This window comes from Coptis chinensis, chromosome 7, assembly GCF_015680905.1.
Source record: "Coptis chinensis isolate HL-2020 chromosome 7, ASM1568090v1, whole genome shotgun sequence".
In the NCBI taxonomy this organism is placed as follows: domain Eukaryota; kingdom Viridiplantae; phylum Streptophyta; class Magnoliopsida; order Ranunculales; family Ranunculaceae; genus Coptis; species Coptis chinensis.
Genome location: NC_141462.1, coordinates 62,362,771 through 62,382,500, shown reverse-complemented (window position 1 = coordinate 62,382,500; position 19,730 = coordinate 62,362,771). Strand labels below are relative to the sequence as shown.

At 35.3% G+C, this 19,730-nt stretch overlaps 1 long non-coding RNA gene across 3 annotated transcripts; it reads left to right on the top strand.

Annotated features, from left to right (window-relative positions):
- Window positions 1-4,588: 4,588 nt before the first annotated feature.
- LOC147488295 (uncharacterized) lies at window positions 4,589-7,306 on the top strand. Of its 3 annotated transcripts, none has more exons than XR_015201677.1 (5): window positions 4,589-4,842; window positions 5,423-5,617; window positions 5,729-5,793; window positions 6,777-6,890; window positions 7,046-7,306. It is a non-coding gene; the product is annotated as an uncharacterized LOC147488295 (long non-coding RNA). The 3 variants fall into 3 exon arrangements; XR_015201678.1 differs by having other exon boundaries at window positions 5,404-5,617; XR_015201676.1 differs by having other exon boundaries at window positions 4,590-4,842; window positions 5,449-5,617.
- The last annotated feature ends 12,424 nt before the right edge of the window (window positions 7,307-19,730 follow it).

Genomic DNA, 19,730 nt, shown 5'->3' with positions numbered 1-19,730 from the left:
ATTTGTCCATAGTCTTAAATATATGAAAAACTGGAAAAAGTCAACATTCCACAGTCAACGGTCAAAGTCAAAGTCAACACATCATGGTTGAAGTCAAACTGTCATTGTCAAAGTCAAACTGTCGTTTCTATGTTCAACAGGTTCATGGTTATAGCCATGGTTCATGGCTAAAGTCAAAGGTGCATGGCTCAAGGGCTCACGACTAAGGAAATGGTTCGGACCCAACTGGCCAAGCCTATGACTCAACCAAAGATTCAAATAATGTTAGCCGGATCCAACATAAAAGCAAACCAAACCGCCCAACAATAGATTTAGCCCAATTGGAAATATCTAAAGGAAACCGATCCACTTAAAACCCAAAATGACCCAGCCCACAAAATAAAAGAAAACCGGCCCATGAATACAAAAATTGGAACTGGCCCCATCAAAAACAAACTAATTGAAAAAGGCCCAACCAAAAGGCTTAAAAATCGGACCCAAAGAAAACTAATAAAACTCGGCCCAAAGAAACCAACCAAGCCCAAGAGAAACTGACCAACAGTGTCATCTTCTTCTGCTCCCACACTAGTAGCTCTCTCTTCTCCACCACTGGCCCTCCAAACTAAAGGAAATAGTTTGGTTTGGAACCACAAGAAAAACCCAACCTCTAGACATAACAAAAATGTGATTCCCCTTACATCCCAAAACCGAGTTCGACTCCATTCGCCTCTACCCAAAGCTTCCACCCGATCGCCACCATCACACCCAACTCTGGCCACCATAAACCCATTGATTTTAATCTAGGTACAAAACCCTACCACTCAAATCAACCCAAAACTCGATTTGCTTCCATCACTCACTTTTTTTTTCCAAGCTGGGTCGCGCCGCCATTACTGCCCTGCCCAAAGCTTCCACCGATCAGCCACCATCACACTACACGACCCAATCACCCTTCCTCCAACCACAGTTCAATCAATCCACTTCACCCATACCCATTCCAATACACAATCAAAACCCAAACACTGGGCATTTCTGGTCGCCGCCATTGACGACCTCCAAACTTCTACGAGCTTCAACAGCACCAATTCTCCATACACAACAACCCCACCGTCAACCTCTTAACCCCCGACATCAACCAACCGATAATACCAAAATAAAAGTTTCAACAGTGTACAGAGACGATTTCTCTGTTCACTGGGCTTGCGCCACCATGAACAACCATTAACGAGTTTTGACAGTTCTATAATTCTAACAAGTTTTAACATTAACGAGAAGAATCGTTGCTGAACAGAAAATGAGCAGAAAATAAAAATGAACCGAAAACATATAGTAAACGTGGTACTACAGTAAAGTCGTCTCGTTGTATAGACAAGAAAAATGAAACTAAACTACTCACCTAAATCCCAAGCTCCATGAATTCATCATAGTCCGAGACGTCGCGCTCCAACGCTCGAGCAAACCAGCTGCCTCCATTTTTATTATTTTTATTCTCCAAGAACCCTATTCTCTAGAACAATGTGATTATATACTTGGGTCTGAAACCCAAGCCCAACACAGACTCGGGCCCAGAAATCAGGCCCACATGTCCCAAATCCAATCCAGCCGATTTTTAAATAAATAAATTAAATTAATTAATTAATCAATAGATAAATATGTATTTTAAATAATGGAATTCTACAGAATATGTAGCATTTTTTGAGGTCGCGTTAAGGATATATTCGAAATAAGTCGGTGCTTTATCATAGACACTATAAGTGTATGATTTGTAATAGGAAATTAGCTTCTACAAATCACCTATTTTTTAGCATTTTTTTTTATTTGATCAAATATATATAAGAATTGGAACACTAAAAGTGTTTGATTCGTAATATGAAATTACCTTCTACAAATCACCTATTTTTTAGCAATTTTATTATTTGATCAAATATATAAGAATTGGAAATACACTCAAACTCTTAAAATATAAGAATTAGAAATACACTCAAATTCTCCAAAGAGATTCCATGTACGTGGGATTGTAGGTTTTTAGAAAAGATTATCTTTCATATTAGAGTGCCACATAGGAGAGAGAAAAATCTTTTTTAGAGGTCTCTACTTTAATATATATACTAAGTATTATATCCGGCCATATGCCCGGGCTCTTTTATGAAATTTTCATTTCCAGCATTGTGTAATAGGAGTAAGTGTATTATCATGTAATTTAACTAATTGAGAAATTATTGGATAATAAATCACAAACATGTAATAAATTTAAGCATATATTTGCATGCTTGATATATTCAAAACTTGACACAATCTATAACACAATTATTACCCCTAAAATAAGTAATAGTTCTATTAAAATTTATTTTACTCATTATCATCATCACTAATGTTGATTATCTTAACAATTTCATCACTTGTCATGTCAACATTAGCAAATGATGTTCGTAATTATCTATTTTCTTGTCCAACATACATGATATCGACATGCAGTTCTTGATTTATTTCATGAAACTGTTCATTGGCTTCTTGAAGTTGTATGATTTCGTTTGTAGCTTCTTCATTAATCTGACGCAGACAATTGATTTCGCTCCTTGCTTTTTTAAGTTGTTGTCGTATATGGCTAAGTTCTTTGAAGTTGAAATCTTTGACATCGAATTAGTACAATTCACGAAGTGATGTGAGAGTAGCCTGTGTAGCTTGATTTTTAGCTATATTTTGTGTTTCTTCCAGCGTTCCATAACATGTTTGCAGTGTTGACGAATTATCATAGTCGTCACATTTTTCTTTAAATATTCCTTTTAGAATAGGAACGTCTATAGTCACATTAGATCCAAATCTATCACCTATAATTTCCGTTTTGTAAACTGGTGGTGTATAAATTTTGTTATGCAACGAAGATTCGATTCAATATTGCTTTTCTTGAAATATGAAATATTTTATCATGATCCATTTTTTTGCTGCACAAAAAATTAAACATAATTAGTACGTTAAATTGTGAATAAGTTTATATACATGTTGTCATAATACCTACTGTCGTGCCGATTCAATATTCCGGATATGGCATTTATCAATACATTTGTTAATTATATTTTCTAAAGTAATATGCCAAGAAATATTGTGAGTTCCACATAGCGATATTTCTTTAATATTCAACAATGGTAATAATTAGTATGCGAATTCCATGTACATGTAATCCAAACTCCATATGAATCATTATCTGTAGTAGTTACCCAATTCAATGAATCAGCAGGAAGAACGTAGAAGATGAAGATGAGTAGGAAGAACATAGATGGTAATGAAAAAAATATATAGTAATCAGAAGATGAGCAGGACGATGAATAGGAAAAATTATTGTTAATATAGAAGATAGCTACACCATTCGATTGCTAATAGAATTTGTTATCTATTTGTCATACGTAGATTCGATTGATAATAGAATTTGTTTCCTATTTGTGATGTATCGTAGGAAGGAACTTTTGTTTTCCTGAAAGACAGGTTCTCTGTTCGATAAAATTGTTCGCTCGTAGGAAGGAACTTTTGTTTTCATGAAAGACAAGTTCTCTGTTCATTAAAATTGTTCGCTAAGTAGTTTCCTATTAGAAGTTGTTTTTGTACCTTCAAAACAATTGGGATTTGTAGTAGTTTCCTTGGTTGTATACAACACTCAGAAAGCCACATTAATATGAATTGGGTTTTCTATTGCCTCGTGAAAAGTCTAGAGTTTTAGTGGAGACATGAGTCTACGGGGACAATTTTAGTAGATCCACGTGGGAGAGCTCTGTTATAAGAAATTGTCACCTAAGATTGTGATTGTCCACCTCAGACGTACTCTGCTTTAATATAGAGAGATATGATAGTAGATATAAAGCATTGAGATCTAGCATTGATATGATCTTTGTTCCTCTTTTAGAGTCTTGGTTAAGCCTACTTTTCTGGTACAATATTTGAAAATGGCATATTCACTAAAATGGTTTTCTACTGGCAGTCATTAGAACTTTAGAAGTATTAAAACTTGGAGCCCTCTTCTCTACACTATATGATAATTTGGGTCTTGAATACCCTTCCCAATATTGAGTAGGCAATTTAAGATATCATTATTTACTTAATTTAGAAACACCTCCCTCACTAAATTTAGAATAAGCCCCATTTTTATTAATATAACTCGAACAAGGTCCTTTTTTCTATTAATAATTTAGAAACACCTCTCTAATGTCACTTAAATTAAATAATTACCTCCATTTCCCACATTGTAATTAAAACAAACACTATTTTATTATTGATAGTTTTAAAAAACCTCTCTAATATCACTTAAATAACATAATTATCTCCCATTTTGTTTAAAATAAATAAATAGATGAGTCTCTCCTATATAATTAAAATTACCATTTACAATTATAATCCAAATAAACCATGCTAATTATCGATCTCGAGGAACGGATTTAAAGACTTAAAAAACCGATGCGTATGGTTTGCATATGTGTAAGCAAAGTATTGCGAAATCAAGATATATCGGCGTTGTACGTCATATCGATATAGTTTGGGTGTGGGTGTACTCAAAGATGTTTTGGGTGGCAAATAAAATCAAAGGTGTCAGAACTAACGAGTAAGAACACCACACAGAAAATGGCTGCTGGGCCAAAAAGAGTCGTTTCCAAACAAAAGAGCCCAAGAGGAGAAGAACACCACAACCTTCAAAAACCCAAACCCAAACGACAAGAACAAGAAGAACAAGAAACAAAAACAAAACAACAACCAAACATCAGTTACTTCTCTTGTTCTTCTTCTTCTCTTCCTGCTTAAGAACAGCTCAGCTTCTTTCTGAACCGGTTTCAATCTGCTAATGGTCTTAAACTATCTTCTCTTGAGTTGGAATCAAATGTACCACCTTTTCTTTTTTTCTTTTTTTGTTTTTTATGTTTTATAAATGTTGGGTTTATTAAGTTATATGTAATGGGCAATGCGGAAGAAAAAGGTTTTTCTTTGTATGTTGAAGTTCTTTGTTAGTGTTTGTATAACTACTTTGTTGGTAATATGAAAAACCATTTGCAGTGTAGATCATGAAAAACCATTTGTTTCAATAATACTCTAGCTCAAAATGCTGCGAATATCGTTTACCAAACAAGTGGTAGACACAATCCATTCTGGATACGTTGACACCAAGTAATGTAGATATTTTGTAAAATGTTGTTTTCTCATTCATAACTAGTTTTGGAGAAATTTCCAGACATTTTGTATGATGGCCTTCTCTAAACTGTTTCTGGCACTTTATGCAGTGTAAATGCCCAAGTTAAAAAAATATAAATTGTGAACTTTGTATGCGTTTTTTTTTTATTACCTACAAGCAGTTTCTAAGTGGTTATTCTATGATTCTGAATCCAATTTATATTGGGCATCTTAACATTTTTTGTCTAATCAACTCATGCTGTTATTTGTCCTAAGATTTTTTTGTGATGTAAAGACACATGTATTCTGGAGCTATCTCAGGATCTGGATCAGGATCTTGAGCTTTGAGCACACATATGAAGGATGCCTCTGGAACGTCATGGAAAGAAGAGCTCTTCGAAGGGAAGCTTTTAGAGGGAACTGTTAACCCAGGGGACCCATCAATTCTTGTTATCAGTACATCTGCTATAAGATCTCTGGAGCTTCTCAGGTTCCCTTGCATTCATAATGTCTTAGTTATTATGATTTATAGATTAAGAACATTCACGATTTTCTTTTCCCTACAAATAGTTGAAAAGTTTAATTTATTGATCTCTGCTAGGGGTTTGTGACTGTTAACATAGTAGAATGCCGTGCTGCAAATCTCTTTGCGAAACAATTGATCAGGTAACTTGTGAACACTATTGTACTTGCAGTGCATCAGAAATTTGTTTTACCTTCTTACTATAAATTGTATTTCATTTATATCTTTTTAGTTTATCAAAGATAATCTGTAGTCAGTACTCTAAAAGAGCATTTCTCTACACCAGAGGAGGCTTGAAACCTTCCTATTCCAACAAAATACAGGCTACATAAGCATATGACAGTTGGTGCAAAGATCTTAATCAAAGTACAAATTAGCGAAATAAATTAAGTTAATCGTCTAATTAACTTTTTTATTTTTTTGCTAAAGGTAATTGATTAATAAAAGAATAAGAGTTACATGGAATCCAAAGTAACAAAACAGAAATAGAAATAGGAATACAGGGTCATTACTAGAATATGGTTATCTAGTTAACAAAACGAAAATAGGTAGTATAGTAGTTCTCCAAATTTTTCATGAAAGAGGGTCGAGCTTCCCACCATATACTATCTCCTTGAGTTAGAGCAGCCCCCCAGCAGTACGGTATGCCTGCTCCCAAATTAGTCTCTCTCCATGCTGGAGTGACATTTATCTATGCTGCTTTTCTCTTCAGAGATTTCCATATTTCCTTCACTCTCCAATGTATTGTGTTGTTCTGGAAAGTGTGAACAACTGATGAGGAATCGCATTCCACCCAAATATATCGCCATCCCAGATCGAGCGCTTGCTTAATGGCCTGCACAATTGCCATTGTTTCTGCCATGTAATTTGTGGACGTATCCATTCCGCCAGCAGCTGCTCCCAGAAATTCTCCTTTGTAGTTTTGGAATACAAACCCCCATCCTGACCTTCCTGGGTTTCCCCTCGAGCACCCGTCAGTATTTATCTTGATTGAGCATACTTACTGAATCATATATGACTTATGAATCGACTCCAAATTTTGGATCTTCTAACGACTTGTGTCAATGTTCTGAGCACCTGCTGCACCTCCATCTTCCAATAACTTAGTGTTAAATGTTATGTACAGGATTAAAAAGTTAATTGACATGGATGCTTTGGGGCTTTCGAGGCTATCAGTGATTGTGATGGACATGCACACAGATGCAAAAGGCTATTTATTGCTTACTCTTCCGCAAGTCAGGTATAGCTATGGAACTCTGTAGATTTAAAAAAATTCCAAGTCTTGGTTTTTTTTGTGTTCTTGTGTAATTGTGTTATTAATTCTGCTTCACATCCTTAAAACTTTTTGTATTGAAATCCTCACTGTATAGACTATATTATTGTTTCCTTTGACAGTGATGAGTTTTGGGATTTGTACAAAAGCTATTTTCACCACCTAATGGTCCAGGGAGATCTATGCATCTGTCTCTACAGCCGAACATCTTGTGCGAGTGACAAAATGGGTGCAGTAACTCATGATGAGTAATTATCATTTATGAAGCAATCTGTATTAAACAATTTGTTGTACTAGTATACTGATGAAGATTCATAGCACTTCAGTTCGTTTCAGAAAATTAAAGTAATTCAATTTAATTAAATCGGCAGCGTTCTCCTAAACTTATCTTTGTGGGTTTTGTATAATGCACATCTAATAGCTATTCTTGAATCTATGTACCACAAATTAAATGTCAATTACTTTTGCATTGAGTGATGTAGCTTGTAGAGAAATACAACATTTTCCTTCACTACTCATATATATACTCATTTTCCTTCATTATTTATTTTTACCTAAAACCTAACTTCATAACTCCAAACTATTAATGACAAAAGTACATTGAGTTTGTCATTCATAACTCACAGTTCTAACTCACAGTTCTAGTTGGTTTTCAGTCAGTCAAAACTATATGTACAACTAGAATATCTACACCTGAATTACACTACTTACTAATTTTTTATTTAAACTTGCACCTCCAATATAAACCTATAATTAGATAAACACCACCAACATTACTATTTTATTTAGACTTGCCTCCCTAATACAAACCTGGAACAAGAGAAACACCCCTATTCTAAGATAACCAAGAAAGGGTAGTTAGGACATTTCACCACAAGATAACAGAGACATTTCACAGTGTGTGAGTTTGGAGGGGGGCAAGTCTAACTTCGTTTCAAAATAGGGGTGCATCTATAAAACCCTAAAAATAATTCTATACTCCCTAGCCTTTGGGTGAAAGAAAAACCTGTTGTAAAAGGGGTTAGATAAAAACACTGTCCTTAACAAGAGATTTCGCCTCCTCAGATCCCCTCAGATGGTGTAAAGTCTTCACAACGTCTCTACTCACAAGATTCAATGACAGAAGTAGACTAAGATACACTTCAATAATCTACTCTACTAGAACAACAACATAACTCTTTGCGGCTAAGGCTTGGATGAAAAAGATAGGTTTAGGTATCTGCAAACCTTTATATAGAGGTTCAAGTCACTCACAAAGAGTCAACTAACCAATGTGGGACTAAAACAATAATATAGACTGCAAAACTGGTTTCCAAGAGTTTACCAACCAATGTGGGATTATCACACAAAATACAAGGAGAGAAAGAACACACTTGTTCATCCTCTCAACCAAGCTCACATAAGTAATTTGAAATATCAAAAGGAGAGTTCCAACAATCCCCCACTATTTCAAAATACTTATAGTCCCCTCCTATTTTGGAATTGGATATGACAAAATGGTTAATGAAGTGCCAGAGAGAATCAAAATTATAGTGCATAAAATACTGGTGCCTTACGGGCTTGAGCCAGTCATAGGGCAACAAATCATATCTCACGTGAAAGTGGTAGAAAAAAATCTTTGAACCAACATTCCCTTGTAGCGAGATAGAGGACATGCACCCACACTAATGTCTCATTGTATTGCTTGTTCTGCGGTGTTGCACTTTTTGGCCCTGCGCTACCTGTGCTACATGAATGCTCTAGAATACTTGCCCAAATATCCATAAGAACCGAACAAATTCTACATTCACATAGGTGAATTTCTATCACGTGCACATTGCAGTTTAAATACACCACCTCATTAAAATATGGGCTATGGAATCCAATAAGAGTTAAAGAACTCATCCTTACTCACTACAATTCTAGTTATACAATATATATTATAGTACCATCTCGCCATAGGGTGGGACGTCTCATAAATAAATAAGACGATAGTATTGCAGGACGAGAAAGTGACTTGTTTTTTTTTCCTTTGAACCTACTTCATGGGATCTTCAATCACATAGGTAGGGTTACCGTAAGTGTCGCCATATATATATATGGGCATAAGTCCCATCCCCCTCGATGTATAACCACTTGCTTCCAAATAAGTGGTGCGGTCAGACATGTGGCCAAACTAAGTCCGACCTAACATAATTTCTAGCAGTTGCTTGATTAAGTTATATCTTAAACTTGTATGAATATTTTTCCCATTGCACATATTTCTTGATGTCTTAGTTATTGCAATGAGACAGTTGCAAAACATATACACATTAGGAGGCTGTTTAGAGCCAATGGGAAGGTTTGCCAAGAGGTTGCTAACCCATTCAACATCATCACATGCCTTTTCTAAGGCAATTAGCTTGGATGATGTCCAAGACACTCAATTTCCACCAAGGGTAAACACATAAACAGTTTATAACACATTACCCTTCCAACAATGATGAAAATCTACTAAATATAAGTCCATAATCAATGCCTCTGCTATAGTACTTGGATAATCTGACAATATACATCTAATGTTCCTTACAAGGACAATAGGTTATCAGCTCAGTATGCCATTAATATAGGTAGTGTCAAGTCTCACATAATCCATCAAGTACAATAAGCTACCAATAATATTAACATATTTAGTATGAGAAACACAAGTAGATTATTTTTCATAAGATGGATATTTTCCACAGGAGGTGTTATGACAAAGACTTACTATCATAATACTCATACTTTTCAATGAAAAATATTTCTACAGAGTGCTATAACAACATAATGAGACCAATATGAGTTTTAATTCCTATATTCACCAATCATTCAATTATGTAATGCCCGAAATTCCCATATACCATCCGGCCGGTCTAGTTTAAGGTACGCTGTGGGCTACAACCATATCCAAACATCAACATCTTGACAACTGAATATAACAGTTACAGAAATGAGATAAACAACATAATTAACTATCATATATCTAATGACAGTCTATATGTGTCTTAATAGGAATTTCTCTGTCTCATAAACATTCTCAATGCTAGCACTCATGATATTAAATAATCTAAATCAAAAGAGATATTAACACATATATGTCTTACTTTACCCTAAAGAAAGTACACATCTTTATCAACATCGTTATTTTGATATCCATAATACACCAATATACTGTCGAATTTCTCATGCCATTTATAGGCATTTGTATTAACTTATTCAAAGATTTAACTAAATTGTATACCTTAAGCTCATCATCTAGTACTACTTGGTATTGTAGTTCCTCAAGTTGATCCATATAATTTTCTTCATCAAGATTGTCGTATTAGGAAGAGTTTTTAGAAAACCATTTGATGAATAAAATTGTGGATCACAACTACTCAACTAGAGTCTTTAGAATTATGAAGAAGAAATTTTAGTTACATGAGCAATGTTCCAAAATAGTATAAATCTTTTCTCTGAGTAAAACCCCTTCGCTATTTATATTAGCATTGTATTTTGCAATACAACTATCACGCTTTAGTTTCCTCTTGAAGATCCAAACTCAACCTATAGATCCCCCAAGAGGTAGATTACCTACCTCCCCTTAATGATTGTATAAATCAAGAGTCCAATTTAGAGGAGTTGTATCCTTCAAAAAAGGACACTTCTCATAAATAGACAACATCTTTATAGGTTAATGAATCTTCCTTAAGAAACATATAAATGTCATCCCTGTGAATGGTGGATGTACTCACTGATAGTTTTCCAAATTTTTTATTCTGAAATTATGGGATTCTCTTTTTATAGTTCATTATGAACATTTAACCACTCAATGCCAATTTCACAGAAAACACAACCTCAATTAAATTAGCATATCAGACATTCAATAATAGTGTGGCATCTACAAGATTGTTATCACTCATGACAACTGAAAATAAACATCACTATTATGAGTTTAACCAATGGACTTCTATTAAATAGTACTAGGTCTCAAAAGACTTCTTTTAGATGCATTCACAATAGCCTATTGGCCCAAGACCATTCCATACTTTGCAAGTCGGTGTCTTTCTAATTATCTTGTGAGGTAAACTATGGTAGAACAGTGTCATGCATATGGGTCACAACCCCCCACAGTTCAATGGTTATTCAACCTAATCAAACTTACATGAAAAATACATTATACCGCAAACACTAAAAGAAACTATAACAATAATATGCACTTTTAAGACAAGAATATACGTGACTCAAGTCTATGATTATGGATCATATTAAACATAGTCATATTATGTGCATGATATCTATATGAAAGGAAATCTACAAATGATTCTAATGAATCTAAAGGAATAGAAGAGTATGAAAGTTCTTTTGTTGTGGCATGGTGGTTTCTCTGAATTTTGATCATTGAAGTTGCAAGATTTCTAACTTTGAGTGCATGGTCAAACATGACTAAAGTAGTTCGTCACCATTCCCATCATAACAAACATCATGGCCATGGAAATTTGCTTTACATCAGTTTATACATTCTTTTTGTTTGAAAGTGGTGAGCCCATAAAATAATTATGGCAAGCTACCAAGATTCTTCTTGTTTGTTTTAAATCGATGGTTGGCGTGGATCATTCCCATTATTCTGCGAACTTCATCTCTCCCATTATCTTTTTTTATTTAACTTTGATTTTGTTAAAATCGACAAACCCGATGAAACCAAACCGAAATTTTGTTTGAATTTTAGTTCGGTTTGCAGATCGGTTCCTACAAAATATTGGGTTGGATCGGTTTCTAACATTTCAAAATCAAGCATGTCGGTTCGGTGGTCAGATTTCGGTCAAAACCGATCCGAACTGGCCGTACACACCCCTAGGAGAAGGAGTTTCTCTCCATTATACATTTTGTTTTCGTGTTTGGCGACACTATGTATTTGGATTACCGGTCTTGGTCAATGCGATAACTCTACGCGATCACTTCATGACCCATAAAGCTCTATCTCCAAAGCAAGCTCGATGGAAAGAATACTTGAGTGAATATCACCTAGTGCTAGAGTACAATCACGGGCCGAATCAACAATGTTGTGGATGCTCTCGACCACAAAGCAGAATTTGTGCCCATACTGGGTTGACCACCGAGTTGACCTCTTACGTCAATAATAATCTCATATCCGCGCGATAAAGGAGGGTCTCGTCAAGGATCCTCAAGCACAAATACTCTTTGATCTAGTAAAGAGTGGTATGACTGTCATTTCGGATGACGGACAACTTAATATACACCACGAGACTTCGCCTCTATGTCCCCAACAATGGTGGTGCGTGCAAAAAAATATCATAAAGGAGTGTCATGATACTCTATGGGCGGCCATCTTGGTTGGCACCACACCTTGGCACTTTTGGGCGTGGTTACTTCCGGCCCAAGATGCGACACTATCTAGGATTATGTTTGCACATGTCTAATATGCCAGCAGGATAAAGTGGAGAGACACAAGCCAATTGGCCTCTTACAACCTCTACTTGTACCTACTCGTCCTTGGGAGAGTATATCTATAGATTACATTATCGGCCTTCCATTGGTGGACAACTAAGGTACCATTTTAGTTGTCATTGACAGGTTTTCCAAGTATACAACATTCATGCCAACATTTAAGAATTGCACCACTGAAGATACCACACAACTATTTGTCAAGCACATTGCCAAGTATTGGGGTGTGCTAAGCAACATTGTTAGTGACAGAGATGGCAGATTTACAGGAAAATTCTAGACTAAATTGTTCAAGCTTCTAGGTTCTCAACTCAACTTCTCCACTAGCAACCATCCTCAAAGTGATGGCCAGACAAAAAGATTCAACTACATGCTAGAAAACTATTTATGTCACTTTATTGGTAACCAACAAGTCAGCGTGGGTACAACTACTCGATGTGGCACAGTCTTACTTCAACCTTCAAAAGAGCTCAGACACCAACAAGAGCCCTTTTGAACTTATCACATGATAACAACCATTAGCACCTTACATGGTTGTTAGCGGGTACAAAAGCACCATCCCTAGAGCATTTGAGCTTGCCAAGGAGTGGCAAACCATTGCAGATCTCACCAAAGCCTATCTGGAGAAAGCCACACACAGGATGAAGAAGTTTATAGATCGATCAGAACTACCACACAGATCCCTTTCAAATAGGTGACCAAGTCCTCCTCAAGACAGATCACATCCGCCACTTCAACAAAGTAGACAGAGCTCACAATGGACTTTTACAACGCTATGTCGGACCAGTCACCATTTTGGACCGTATTGGCCAAGTCTCCTACAAGCTCCAAGCAGTGCCACATTGGCTCAAAACAATGCACCCAGTATTCCATGCCAACTGTTTGAAGGAGTACCATGCAGACAAAGACAATCCAGGTAGTAGCATCACCACCAGAAGATTCAAGCATGCCACCATCAAGCTAGACAGAAAGGTCGAGGAGATTTTAGCTGACAGAACAATCACCCAAGCATCAGGAGATCAACCATAGTTGGAGTATCTTGTTAAATGGAAAGATTTGCCACTTTCAGTAGCCAGTTGGAAACTAGCTTCCACTCTCACCTCATTCAAGTAGAAGATTAGAGAATTCAAGGACAATAACACGATGAGGATGTCTACATTATTAATTGGGGAGAGTGTAACGGATGTACAATTGTAATAGTCATGTAATGAGTATATATATGTCAATTATATGTCGAAACTAGAGTCTGAACTGTTCCAAATGACATTAGGCAGATATATACCATTTTGGAGGCTCAAACCTTCTTGTATGGTCCCAAATTTATTTCCATCTTTTAGTACGTTTCGAGACACCCCAAATAGAGTGGTCAAATGTACAAATTTGAGCATCGAGTTGGGAGTTATACCTGGTTGAAGTTTCAACCTAGTTCAATGTTCCCTTTTGATTGTACAGGAAAAACAATTTTGACATATATGTAGGGTAATAGCAAACATCCTCTACAACCAAGACTGTTGTCTTCACTTGATACAATTGTACTGTTGATTACTCGAATGAAAGTTATTTGATACCTTCTTATGAACTGCTTACTTACTTTTTCCACTCACTACGTACAATTGTGATCTGATTACTGCTCAATTAAACACAACTAGCTCGCATTGTACACTCAAATAATATGCTTGCACTACGTCCAAGCGTGTCCGTGACATAAAGGCCCTAATTCCAGTTGTAAATGCTAATAAAACCTAGTTTTCATTTTCAACTATTAAAAAGGACAAGTCCATGTTGACTTGACTTTTTATTTTCCTTTAGTTCCAACTATACCCTTCTCTGCTTCGTATATAAGTCATTCATTCGAACTATAAATAGAAGAATTGGAGAAACCATCAAGCAAAATGAAGTAAAAAGGAAACCCCAAGATTGATCGTTTTCGATTGAAGATTAAAGCTGAATCTAGAGATTCTTCAAAACATTTCATTCGTTTTGATTTGATTTTTGTTTTGATTCATTTTATTTGTTTGTTGAATTGGAAGGTTTTTTTACTGTTTTTTGTTATTGTTAACTATCTTATTAATTTAGCTTAGATTCCTTAGAATATTGAGTTTTTTTTAGTACATTCTAAGTTCAATATGTTTGAGATTGAGAATTGTGTATGAAGGTATGTACTGATGACTGTGTATACTTTGTTGGAGACAATTAGAAGCTTATTTTAGTGTCATTTTTGTTTGATCTAAACGTATGTGGCTCATTTGCACGAAGTTTCTTCATGTATTTAAATCTATTCATGGATCTAACGTTTTGAGTATGCACAACAATTTTTTATTTTATGGTTTTGTTGTGTGAATATGTTGTTTTTTATTGTTTGAGTTGAATTATATTTTATATTTTGAATTTGTTTTTTTTATGATTGTAGGTTAAGTAATTTTGAATGTAATCAATGATTTTTTGAATTTTTCTAGTTTGTGATGTTTTCAATGGTGCATGTGTGGTTGTTTGATTTTGCAGTGCGGACTTCAATGTGGTGGGTGTTTTTTGTTATAAAGGTGATTCATTGCCCATTCGTATCGGGTTGGAAAATTGTATGGATGATCTTAAACATGAATTGAGTGACAAGTGGTATGATTTGGGTTCAAATTTCTTTAATTTGTCTTTTTTCCATGATGATAAGGACAACATGATTGAGATCGATGCAGAGATACATTCTTTAGCATGTTATTGCTTTGCAAAGAAGGGGTTAATTGTGGAGGTTAAAGTTGGTTGTAGTTAGCATGCTTGCTCTTGGTTATAGTGTGTCTACTCTTGCTTGTAGTAGCTATGCCACCTATGCTCCAGGTGAATCTAGTAGCTCAAACTTATTGGTAGTTGGTGCTTGTGGGAATGAAGAGTATAAGACAAATGCTTGGGTGTATAATTTCAGTGGGGGTGTTAGGCAGAAGTTTGAATTAGGTGCAGCTGAATTTCGTTTGAAAGTTCTCGAGTTTTCTATTGCTACTAGGTATAAGTATAAGTTTACTAAGAATGATAGGTTTAGAGTTATAGCTGTTTGTGGGAAGTGATTGGAGACAAATTGTTTATGGTTAATCTATTCGTCGAATAACTTTGGTGCATTTGCGATTAGGAAAATAAACCCTATTCATACTTGTGGGTTGCATATAAAGATTATAATAACCCCCCAATGACTAGTAATCTTGTGAAGAGTTTGATTATGGATTCTGTAAGTGATACACCTTCAATGCGGTGAGGGGCGATAATTCGTTACTTTAAGAAGGAGTATTGGTTGGTGTGAAGAATCATATCACCCGGGAAACAATTGGCTTTAAAGGAGTTGCATGGTAAGGAAGGTATTTCTTACCGCTAGTTGGTCTGGTATACAAAGGAGTTGAGGAGAATACACCCTCGAAATTGTGTTGACCTACAAATAAATAAGGAGACATGTAAGTTTGAGAGGGTATTCAACTATTCATAGCTTTCAAGGCTTGCATTAATTAACAAATTCTAGTATTGTCATCCTATGGTGTATTTAGACGGAACATTCTTGAGTACATAGTACAAAGGTTGCTTGATAGTGACAACTGCGAAAAACGGTGATCAAGGTATGCATTTGCTATTTTAGTTCAATACGTTTCCTTCTTGTTTACTGTCTGGTGCAAGGTATGCATAGAAGTCTGTGCACATAGTAGCATTTTACTGTAAAAGTTGATATTGTATTCTTTTATTTATTTAGGTTTATATCCTCTGGGCATGGGTGTAGTTGTTGATGGTGAAGATGAAACAAACTTGTACTGGTTTCTTGATAAATTTAAAGGGGTTTTTGGATATGAGAGGAGGTATACATTCTTAAACGATAGGCACCATGGGTTGCTTGTTAACATTCCGCTAGTTTTCTCGGGTTCGTATCATAGCTTCTGTCTTTGGCATTTGAAGAACAACTTGAGAGCAGCTTTGTCAAAGACTGATTCAATTAGTGGACACTTAGTCAAGTTATTCTCCGATTGCACATATGCTCTCACACACGACAAGTTTCAAGAGAAAATGGTTGAACTTAGGACAATTGGTGATGATCAAGTGGATAGATTTTTGGCTAGAGTTCCTTTGGAGAACTGGGCAAATTCATGTTTTCGTGGTTCAAGATATGAGGAGATGTGCTCTTCACTGGTAGACTGTTTCAATAGTTGGGCAAAAGACAAGTGTTTTCTCCCCAACACATCCATGTTGGATCAAATTAGAAAGAAAATGATGAGTATGGTGTCTGAGTGGAGGAAAGATTCCAAGGGGTTGGACTAACATTCTTTGTCCTCAAATGGAACTAAAGTTAGCCGAGAGGATTGAGAAAACACGGTCTTTGGATGTAATAAGGTCTGATGATTATGTGTTCCAAGTGATTTTAAATAGTAATAATTATCATGTTGACTTGATGTCTAAAGACTGCACTTGTAATGGTTGGAAAATAGATTGTTTCCCTTGTGTTCATACAATTGCATCCATCTTGTGCAATGGGGAATCTATTTATGGCTATATTGATATTGCTTTCCACACCTCGTCATTTTATAGTTGCTACTCTCATGGCATTAGTGCTATAGATAACTGTGAAATGCCAAAGGAGATATGAAGAGGTAGAAATAGTGGGGTTAGGTGTGTTGTTCATCTTAGATAATTTGTTAGGAGGAATGATTTTGATGGTTGGAAAATCTCTTTCTAAACTTTTCTAATCTTTCTTTAACTTGTTGTAAGTGATTACTAAATGTAAAACTCTTGTTTGTAAAAAGGTAGAAGGATTAAACTTGCTTTGTAACTTGTTTGTTTAGATTAAAACATGGAATGAAATTGGTTTTTGAAAAGATAACTATAACTAACCAAGTTGCTTTCATTTGAACTTGTCAAATGAACTCAACTTGGTTGTGGTGGTGATTGAAATGAACTAACAACAATAACAAGGTTGTATGACTTGAGATAACTTTTGTAGAGAATAAAATTTTGATAGAAACTTTGATTGAAGATCTTCAAAACCAAACTTAGATTGGAAAGGAACATGAAGAACAACAATGGAAATTAAGATAAAGCAAATAAAAGAAAATAAAAAGACTTGAAATTAAATTACTTAAATGTAAATTTAGGTTACTCTACTCCTAACAAACCAAATGGTTTGGACCTAAAAACATTGGATATCTAATTTTTCACATCTCTTTGGCTTATATAGGACACCAATTACATATTTGCCCCTTATTGAGGATAAGATTTAGCTTTGTGGGATTTTGACTCAAGCCCATATATTTGAATTCTTGATTTGGCTTTAAGTCCTTGAGTCCAAAGCTTTTAGCTTTGAGTCTTTAAGTCTTCAGCTTTTAGCTTTGAGTCCTTAAGAGTTGACTTTGACAGTTGACTTGGACCGTAGACTTTGACTTTTCCTTAGACTTTCCATAGCATCTTGAATTCTTATAAGAAGCGTCAATAACGTATATTTAGGTGCTAGAATGCATCTTTCATGATAAATGGCCTATAATCTGTAAAAGGCAGTAAAAGTCATAAGTTGTATGTTCATTGAGCATAAGAAGGGCATAATTGCAATAATGTAAAGGGAATAAAATGCACATTTGGGAACTGATCAAGATCCCCAACTTTCTTCAAGTGCTGCCACCAAATGTCAAGAGGGGTACATGTATACCATGTTCTAAGTGAATTGAGAATACGCGGGTGCGATGCAACAAGCATCATAAGTGCCAAAAATGCCATTCGATGGACCACCACATACAATCGCAATTTTTGCACTGGGGAAAGGAATGCGGATCAAAGTAGTGTGGGTTAAAGTAATGGAGGGCAGTGGAATGAGGGAGGTTAGAATGAGGGGGGAATAGAGTGATGCATTTTGATGTTGCATTTTTTTTAAAAAAATTATTCCAATGTCAGTAAACATAACTTTTGTCGTGATTCTCCATTGGATATTATGTCAAAATTCAATAAATGTTTCTTTTTGTTGGTTCCATTTATTTTTTGATGTATCTCATTTCAGTCCACATTTTGTCTGTGTGAGAGTATGCATAGTTGTCTGTGCACACTTGAAGGGGTATGCATGGACTTTCGTGCATACCCTCTTTGGGTGTGCACTGACACTATTTGCCTGATAATGCACAATCAATAATTAGTATACTATTTAATTGATTAATCATAAAAAAGAAAAAGAAATGTATATAGCGTACAGTAAATATTGTAACATTATCCACTAACAAAAATAGACTCATTACATCAGTGGCACTATAAAGTGTTTATCATGGTATGCACAGTTGTCCGTGCATACCATAAATATTATGTGAAAACAACAATAACTAACACAGGCATTCATGTACAAACTAGTAAGCATAGTTGTCAATGCATACCCTAGTTTTTCATAAGAACACAAATGATTTCCTTTTTTTTATATGCATATTGAGATAAATTGAATCCACAATTACCGAAGTTGTTCCTTCATCTCGATCTTTTTTCATCTTCCACTTCAATGTCATCACTATTTGTTGAAGAGTTCAACATCTTGCACATTGATTTCTCTAAAATTTGCAATTATTTGTTTTCTTTATAATTTATAACTACAACTTGGAACTCATTAAGAAGATCTTCAAGTTTAATCGAGAGAATTAGGTTTTCTTTGTGATTTTCAAGTTTGTTCGAGATCTACATGGTGAATTTTTAGGTTTGAGATTTGGAAAATATTGTTGGGTTTTTAAGTTCTCGATCTAAACAATTAAGGGTTTCAGTTTTGAAAGAAGATGAGAGTTATGTGGGTTTGTATTTAGTTTTAGGGGTATCATTATTTTTTTCGACGAAAGTCAACTATTGTCCTCAATAGTGTTTTTGAAATGAAGTTGTGTTTTTGAGTTATCCCCTTTGTTTTTCCCGATCCCTCAATTATAAATTTATAATAGAAAGTTACTCCCACATAATTCAAAGTTTCCAAAACAAGTTACATACCGACCAAGCAATCTTACTTTCCAAGTTGGGCTCTTGGAATTGGCGCTATACCACACTCTTGTAATGGTGTAATTGAGATTTCTCTCTCCAGTGAATTTTGCCATCAGAATTGGAAACTAGGTACACTTTACCATTTGTATGATTTTCTACTGTAGTGTGAAAGAGCCCCACGTACTTTAGCTACTTATGGACTTCTTCATTCTGTAGTGCATGAATGTATGTGATGATTGTAAGAGCATTTACTTTACGTTCCTCTCTCTCTCTCTCTCTCTCTCTCTCATGCAAAGATTTTGTAATTCTGTAGAGACGATGGTGTTGCCTGATATTGGAAATACTAGATTTTTGGACTCGTTCAACAGACGGGGACCGTTTCTATATAATTTTTTTCATTTTATTATTATGTATAAA